This window comes from Dromiciops gliroides, chromosome 2 (genome assembly GCF_019393635.1).
Source record: "Dromiciops gliroides isolate mDroGli1 chromosome 2, mDroGli1.pri, whole genome shotgun sequence".
Lineage (NCBI taxonomy): Eukaryota > Metazoa > Chordata > Mammalia > Microbiotheria > Microbiotheriidae > Dromiciops > Dromiciops gliroides.
The window spans coordinates 625,253,167-625,261,221 of NC_057862.1; the positions used below are offsets into that span (position 1 = coordinate 625,253,167).

The 8,055-nt window shown below is 36.5% G+C and overlaps 1 non-coding gene across 1 annotated transcript; it reads right to left on the bottom strand.

Moving 5' to 3' along the window:
* Positions 1–5,869: 5,869 nt before the first annotated feature.
* Positions 5,870–5,977, bottom strand: LOC122744778. The gene has a single exon (XR_006355124.1). It is a non-coding gene; the product is annotated as a U6 spliceosomal RNA (small nuclear RNA).
* Between the last annotated feature and the right edge of the window lie 2,078 nt (positions 5,978–8,055).

Sequence of the window (8,055 nt, forward strand, 5' to 3'; positions counted from 1 at the left end):
GGAGCCCCAGTCAGGATAGCACAAGATCTAGCAGATTCTACATTAAAGGACCAGAGAGCATTGAATATGCTATTCCAGAGGGCAAAGTAATTGGGATTGCAACCAAGAATCACCTACCCAGCAAAACTCAGTATAATCTTTCAGAGGATAAAAATGGGACTTTAATGAAAAAGAGGACTTTCTGGTATTCATGATATAAAGACTTGAACTGAATGGCAAATTTGACTTTCAAATACAAAACCCTAGAGAACCATAAAAATATTGGAGTTGGGGACATACCTGGGGCCATGCAGTGGATGACTGTCTTTTGTCTGAGGCTGGATTTTGGCTGGTATCATCCTGGCACCAGGGTCGATGCTTTGTCCACTGTGTCACCTAGCTGCCCCATGATGACATATTTAGGGTTAAATTGAAGGGTGAGAGGAATGCACTGGGGGAGGGGGAAGGGCAAAGTTGAAATCCTACATGAAAGAAACAGGAAAAGGCTTATGGAGTAGGGGAAGAGATAGGGGAGGAGTAGTGCAGTAAATGAATTTTACACTCATCAGAAAAAGCTCAAAGACCTTAAACTCATCAGAGTTGCCTCAAGGAGTGATTAACATACACACCCGACTGGGTGGAGTAATCTATTTAATCGGGGCAGTAAATGAGTCTAACACTCATCAAATTGGCACAAAGATCTCAATCTCATCAGAATTGGCTCAAGGAGGGAATAACATGCATACTCAATCTGGTAGACTAACCTATCTAACCCTGCAGTAAAATAGGAAGGAAAGGGGATAAAGAGAGAGGGGCAAAAGAAGGAAGGGCCTATTGTGGGAGTGGACAGATGGAAGCAAATCCCTTTTGAAGAGGAATAGGATGAAAGAAGATGGATAATAGAATAAATATCATGGGGAATGGAATAGGATGGAAGGGAAACAGTTAATAATAGTAATCATGAAAAAGAGAAAAGGTGAGAAATTGCACAAAAAATATTTATAGAAACTCTTTTTGGCACTAAGAATTGCAAATCAAGGAAATGTCCATCAATTGAGGAATGACAGAAGAAGCTGTGGTATATGATTGTGGTGAAATTGTCTTGTGCTATAGGAAATGACAAACAGGATGATCCCAGAAAAACCTGGAAAGACTCATGAACTGATATATAGTGAAGTGAGCAGAACCGGGAGGACATTGTGCATAGTGATAGCAGTATTGTTCAATGAGCAATTTTGAATGACTTAACTACTCTGAGCAATGCAATGATCCAAGACAATTCCAAGGGACTAATGACGAAGCTTACTATCCACCACCGTAGAAAGTACTGATAAAAAGAGCACTTGAGGAGTGTGTGTGTGTGTGTGTGTGTGTGTATGTATGTATGTATATATATATAACCTAGTTGCAGTCTTGTGGAAGGGGGAGGAAAAGAGGGAAAAAATTTGGCACTCTAAATCTTATGAAAGTGGATGTTGAAAATTACCCTTATATGTAACTGGAAAAATAAAATAAATGTTTGTTGCATGAAAAAAAAAGTGTAAGTGAAGGTTAGAGGGATGCTATATTCTTGGCTCAGTAAAAAGGCAGATAAAATGCCTTCTTAAACTGATAGTAACAGCCCAAAGCACTTCTATGATGACCTGAAATTTATTTATGGTCCAAAGATCTATGATGAATCTCAAATACTCAACAGTGTTGGAGTCACATTGATCAGTGGCAAGGATATGATCCTAGAGACATGGCCTGCATACTTCCACAGTGTGACTTTCATCAATTATGCTGAAGTCATTGAAGATCTACCTCAGATTGAAGCCAATCCCTCTTTAGCTGAATTTCCAACTGAAGAAGTTTTGAAAGCTATTAGGATCCTCTTATGTGGCAAACTTCCTAGCACTGATTTCATCCCACCAGAGATCTACAAAACAAGGGGTCCTTTGCTCATATAACAGCTGACTGAAATCTTCTGAAGCAAACTTCCATTATTCATATCTATGAAACAAAGGAAAAGAGGTTGTCTTTTAACAATCATAGCAGGGTTTCTCTCACTTAGTCATTGCCCACAAGATTTTTGCCAGGGTGCTCATTAATAGGATGATCCTTCACTTGGAATATTGCCATTTATCTGAGAGCCAGTGTGAAAGGGCCAAGGAATAGTTGATATGATTTTGCTGCCCACCAACTCCAGGAGAAGTGTCAGGGACTTAACAGAATTCTGTACACAAAATTAATTGAGCTAACCAATGCTTTTCATACTGTAAGTCATGAGCATTTGTGCAAAATCATGGCAAGAGTTGGGTGCCAAAAGAAGTTCATTAGTATTGTGAGATTAAAATTGGATATTAGCTCATAAATCTACCCTACTTAACCTTTCCCTTAATTTATCTCCCAGACTAGTAAATGGAAGAAGCTTCTGGTTTTCTAGATAGACCTTTTATTGTATGGTAGTCACAAGGTGATGTTGATTAGAAGGATAGGAAAGTAGAAAAACAATACAAATTGTCTTAAGTCTAGGCTTAGTCTATATTCTGTATAAAACTCACCAAAAGCAGAAGGCCACCTTTGGGGCGAGAGACCGAGTCAAGCGTGTGCTGTTAACCAAGAGCCGGGCCGAGTCAAACTCCAGTCCTTGTCTGTCTGTGCAGCGCAGCCAGGAGACCAGCAGAGCAGGAAAAAAGGCCCCACTTCCGTTCTCTCCTTGCCTTTTAAGCTCGCACCCCGGAAGTCGAGTGCTCAGCAGGCAATCTGGCGTGCGTCGCAGGCGGACTGGTGTGCGTAGCTCTTGCTGTTGGTCTCCTCCCCAAAAGGGTGGTCCTAAAAAAACTGGCGTCTCTCCATTATCTAACCAACTGTTAAAACTTTTTACCACAGTATTGTACACCTGTTCTATGATGGCTTGTTTGCACATGTTCTGGAAAATGGACAATGCCCTTGTGTTTTCCTAATCACCAATGGAGTAAAGTAGGATTGTGTGTCTGTTTCCATGCTTTTTATTTTTATTTATGTTTTTAAATAAACATTTTTATTTAAAGATTTGAGTTCCAGATTCTATCCCTCTTTCCTTTCCTCCCCTCAACACTCCCTGAGGTGGTAAGCAATCAGATATAGGTCATGCATATGCAATTATATAAAACATTACCACATTAGTCATTTTGTATAAGAAGACTCAAATAAAAGAGAAAAAAAGTGAAAGAAAGTGAAAAATATATCCTTCAGTCTGTTTACAATCCATATAAGTTCTTTCTTCGGAGGTGGATAGTTTGCTTCATCATTAGTTCTCTGGGTTTTTCTTGGATCATTGTATTGCTGGGAATAGTTAAATTATTTACAGTTATTCATCAAACAATATTGCTGTCACTGTGTATAATGTTCTCTTGATTCTGTTCACTTCACTATACATAAGTTCATATAAGTCTTTCCAGGCCTTTATAAGATCATCCTGATTGTCATTTCTTATAGCACAATAATATTTCATTACAATCAAATATCACAGCTTGTTTAGTCATTCTCCAATTGATGGCCATTTCTTTGATTTCCAATTCTTAGCCACCACAAAAGGAGGCCCTATAAATAATTTTGTATAAATTGGTCTTTTTCTCTTTTTTGTAAACCTAGCAGTGGTATTGATGGATCAAAGGGTATGCACAGTTTTATAGACCTTTGGGCATGGTTCCAACTCCCATGCATTTTTTTTTTTTGGTGAGGCAATTGGGGTTAAGTGACTTGCCCAGGGTCACACAGCTAGTAATTATTAAGTGTCTAAGGCCGGATTTGAACTCAGGTCCTCCTGAATCCAGGGCTGATGCTCTCTCCACTGCACCACCGAGCTGCCCCCAACTTCCATGCTTTTTAACATGATATTGTCAGTGATGTTGTCTGATGCCTTCAATGAAGAGGATCATACTGTACTAATGTGTGGGGTAGTAGAAAGTTGGGGTTAAGAAACAGGAATAAGTTGTTTCAAACACTACCTTCAAGACTTTGTAGCTATCTCATGATGGATAAGTAATTTAATCATCAGGTAATCCTTTATTCATTTGAAAAATTGGGAATAATAATGCATCTAGTACTTAATTTGCAAAGTTGTTGTAGGGATTAAATCCAAAAATCTTTATAAAATGCTTTTGAAAATCTAAAGAAAATTATATAAGTATCAATTATTATTATAATGTTTAAAGAATCATTTCTTTAAAAGCATTATCTACATACAAATATATATGACTATATATGTGATACTTGCTGGCATTTACATAGCACTTTAAAATATCATATTATATTATCTTTGAAACAACCTTGGGAACTCAATGCTATTATTTTCATCATTATAATTTTACAGACAAGAAAACTGATTCAGGAACAGATTACATTTCTGGCCCAGGGTCACAGAGGTAGTATCTGAGACAGGCTTTAAACTCAGTTATTCCTAACTAAAGATCCATTACACTATACAAGAAGCCATCTAACTTACCTATGCATATATGAATATGTAAATGGATATGGATATAAATATATTTATATGTGTACATTCATGTATATGCTTAGATCTATGCCTAGGTGCATTTATAAGCATATGTGCATATACGCATATATTTACATGTATGCTTTTATGTATAAGAATACCTATTTTAGTCATTGGTAAGTGTTCTGTTTTTCTGTGACAAGAAAATTCATTGCTCTGTTTCAAGTTAGCCCAACAACCTCTATGGAATTAGAAAGGCTGGTAACAAGAAAATAGACAAACATACATTTCCAGACCATACCTTCACTGAAGAGTTTTCATCTTGGTAGGACCTGCAAGATATTTTTGTTTTGTTTGGATCATTTCTCTTATCTTCGTTACTGTAGGAGCACTGACATTGGTTTAACCCCAATTTATTTTTCTTTATTAGTCAAATATGGGATGTACATACATTTTCAACACATGCAAAATTCATTTATATTTTGAAGGCTATAGCAGTTTAGGTAGAAGATTTGTTAGGAGCAAAGGTATTATAAACTAGTTACTTTTATGAGGCAATCTGATATGAACACATTTATAATATATTTTTCCCTAAAGTACATGCAAAGACTAATATGAGCATGCCCTTTAAACGTGGGATGATTAAAGTCAGTATTTCATTCTGGCTAAGGTCTGCACACTTTGTGTGGAGACAATGTGTGTGTTATCATTTGTTGTTGTTGATAGAACAAAGGCATTGGTAGAAAAGAAAAGAAAAAAAGTATACATTTTGAACCTTGATTTCTAATCCATATGAATAATACAAGTTATTGACAAAAAGTGTTATCTCTGATAATCAACTAATACTCATTTATTAAGCATCTACTTTATCCAGGGTACTATGTTTTGAGCTTAACACACAAGTATAAAGTGAAATATTTATTCTTTGTTCTATAGACTCTTAAATGCTTATTAGGTATATCTAAGTAAAACCAGACAGCACAAAAACTCTAACAACATATGCCAAAAATATATACTCAATTGTCCCACAGTTTTGTAACAAAAAAGAAAGGAATTGAATCACCTCATCTATGCTCCAGGGACAAGAATGACTCTTGTAGTAATAGCACTAAATGTCATTTGACAGCTTTTTTATTGACATTTTGTAGTTTCTTTGTTTCTTTCTTTTTTGCTGCTAGAAAAGTGCTACTATGAATATTCTGTTGTATATGGAGCATTTCTTTCTACCTTTGCCTCCTTGAGGCATATGAAAAGACTGGGATATCTGGGTCAAAGGGTATAAATATTTTTTTCCCCAAAAAACATTCAAAATAGCTTTTGCAGGATAATTGTAATAATTCACAACTCCAACAGTATAATAGTTTATGTTTTCTTTTTTTTTTATCTTTAAAGTGTAGAATTATATTATTTCCTTGCCCTGACAGCAAGAGCAAAAATATGGAACGCTTCACGAATTTGCGTGTCATCCTTGTGCAGGGGCCAATGCTAATCTTCTCTGTATCGTTCCAATTTTAGTATATGTGCTGCCGAAGCGAGCACTAGTTTATGTTTTCTGATAGCATTGCAAATATTGAATATCTATTTTTAAATGAATGTTTTCATTTATTTTATATGCATTTATAACCTTGTTGTTTCTATTCATTTTGCTCTTCATTATTACATGCAAGTTTATCCATGTTTATCTAAGATCATCAAGCTCATCATTTCTTATAGCAGAGCAATATTCCATCACAATCATATACCACAACTTGTTCAGTCATTACCCAATTGATGAACATCCCCGTAATATCCAGTTCTTTGCCACCACAAAGAGAGCTGCTATAATTTTTTTTTTTTTGGTGAGGCAATTGAGGTTAAGTGACTTGCCCAGGGTCACACAACTAGTAAGTGTCAAGTGTCTGAGGTCAGATTTTAAGTCAGGTCCTTGTGAATCCAGGGCCGGTACTTTATCCACTGTGCTACCTAACTGCCCCTGCTATAAATAATTTTTTTCTTTTTTTTTCTTCTTTTTTTGGTGAGACAATTGGAGTTAAGTGACTTGCCCAGGGTCTCACAGCTAATAAGTGTTAAGCATCTGAGGCCAGATTTGAACTCAGGTCCTCCTGAATCCAGGGCCAGTGCTCTGCTATAAATATTTTAAAACATTTCTTTTCATTTGCCAGTAATTATCTTTGAAAACAGATGTACTAGTCATATTGCTGGGTCAAAGGACATAGACAGTTTAATAATTCTTTGGGCATAATTTCAGATAATGTTGTTGTTCTTCCTTCATTTTTGTAAAGGACTAATGATATCTATGAATGTGAAATCTTGAATTGTCCATAAAGTGAATTGGATTTAAGTGAGGTAGAGCTTCACAACGTCTACAGCCTACCACTCTCCTCCAGAGTGATTGAAGTACAGTGGCAAGACAGAGTCAAGATGACTGGTGATGATGGGGCAGCTAGGTGGCACAGTGGATAGAGCACCAGCCCTGGATTCAGGAGTACCTGAGTTCAAATCCAGCCTCAGACACTTAACACTTACTAGCTGTGTGACCCTGGGCAAGTCACTAAACCCCAGTTACCTCATTAAAAAAAAAATTTAAAAAAAAAAAAGATGACTGGTGATGGTCCAGGAAGCAATGGGTGATATAGACTTTCAAGTTAAGATATTCCTGAGGTCCCATGTTGACCAAAGCAATGACTATTCATTGACAAAGGTCTGTTAAATACTTGAGACAAAAGATGGCTTAATTTACCATCACAATAGTCTCAATGCTGGTGAGGAAGACCCTCAAAGTTTCTGGTCAGGCAAGGAAACAATTGCTGTCCTCATTTGTTTATTTATTTATTTAAAGTTTTGAGTTTCAAATTCTATCCCTCTCTCATTCCCTTCCTCCTTACCCTACCCTCTCCCCAATGTTGCAAGTAATCAGTATAGGTTTTACATGTGCACTTATGTAAAATGTAAAACATTACAATATTAGTCATTTTACATAAAAAGACGGGTAAAAAAAGAGAGCAAAATAGCATGCCTCAGTCTGTGTTCAATCAATATCAGTTCTTTCTCTGGAAGTGGATAGTATGATTCATCATTGGTCCTTTGGGATTGTCTTGGATCATTGTATTGCTTAGAGTAGTTAAGTCATTCACAGTTTCTCAAAGAACAATAATGCTGTTACTATGCATAATGTTCTCCTGGTTCTGCTTACTTCGATATACATCAGTTCACATGGGTCTTTTCAGGTTTTTATGAAATCTTCCTGTTTGGCATTTCTTATAGCCCAATAATATTCTATTACAATCATATACCATAGCTTGTTCAGTCATTCCCCAATTGATGGACATTCCTTAGATTTCTAATTCTTAGCCACCACAAAGAGTTGCTATAAATATTATTTGTATAATTTTCCCCCTTTTCTCTTTTTCACAGTTACTATTGTTAACTGTTTTCCTCCAACTTATTACCTTTACCATGATATTTACTCTATTTTCTTTTTTCACCCTATCCCTCTTCAAAAGGGATTTGATTCTGACTGCCCGTACCCTGAATCTGTGCTCCTTTCTTTTACCCCTCCCTCCTTATCCCCTTCCCCTCCTAATTTCCTGCAGAGTTACATAGATTACTCCAACCAA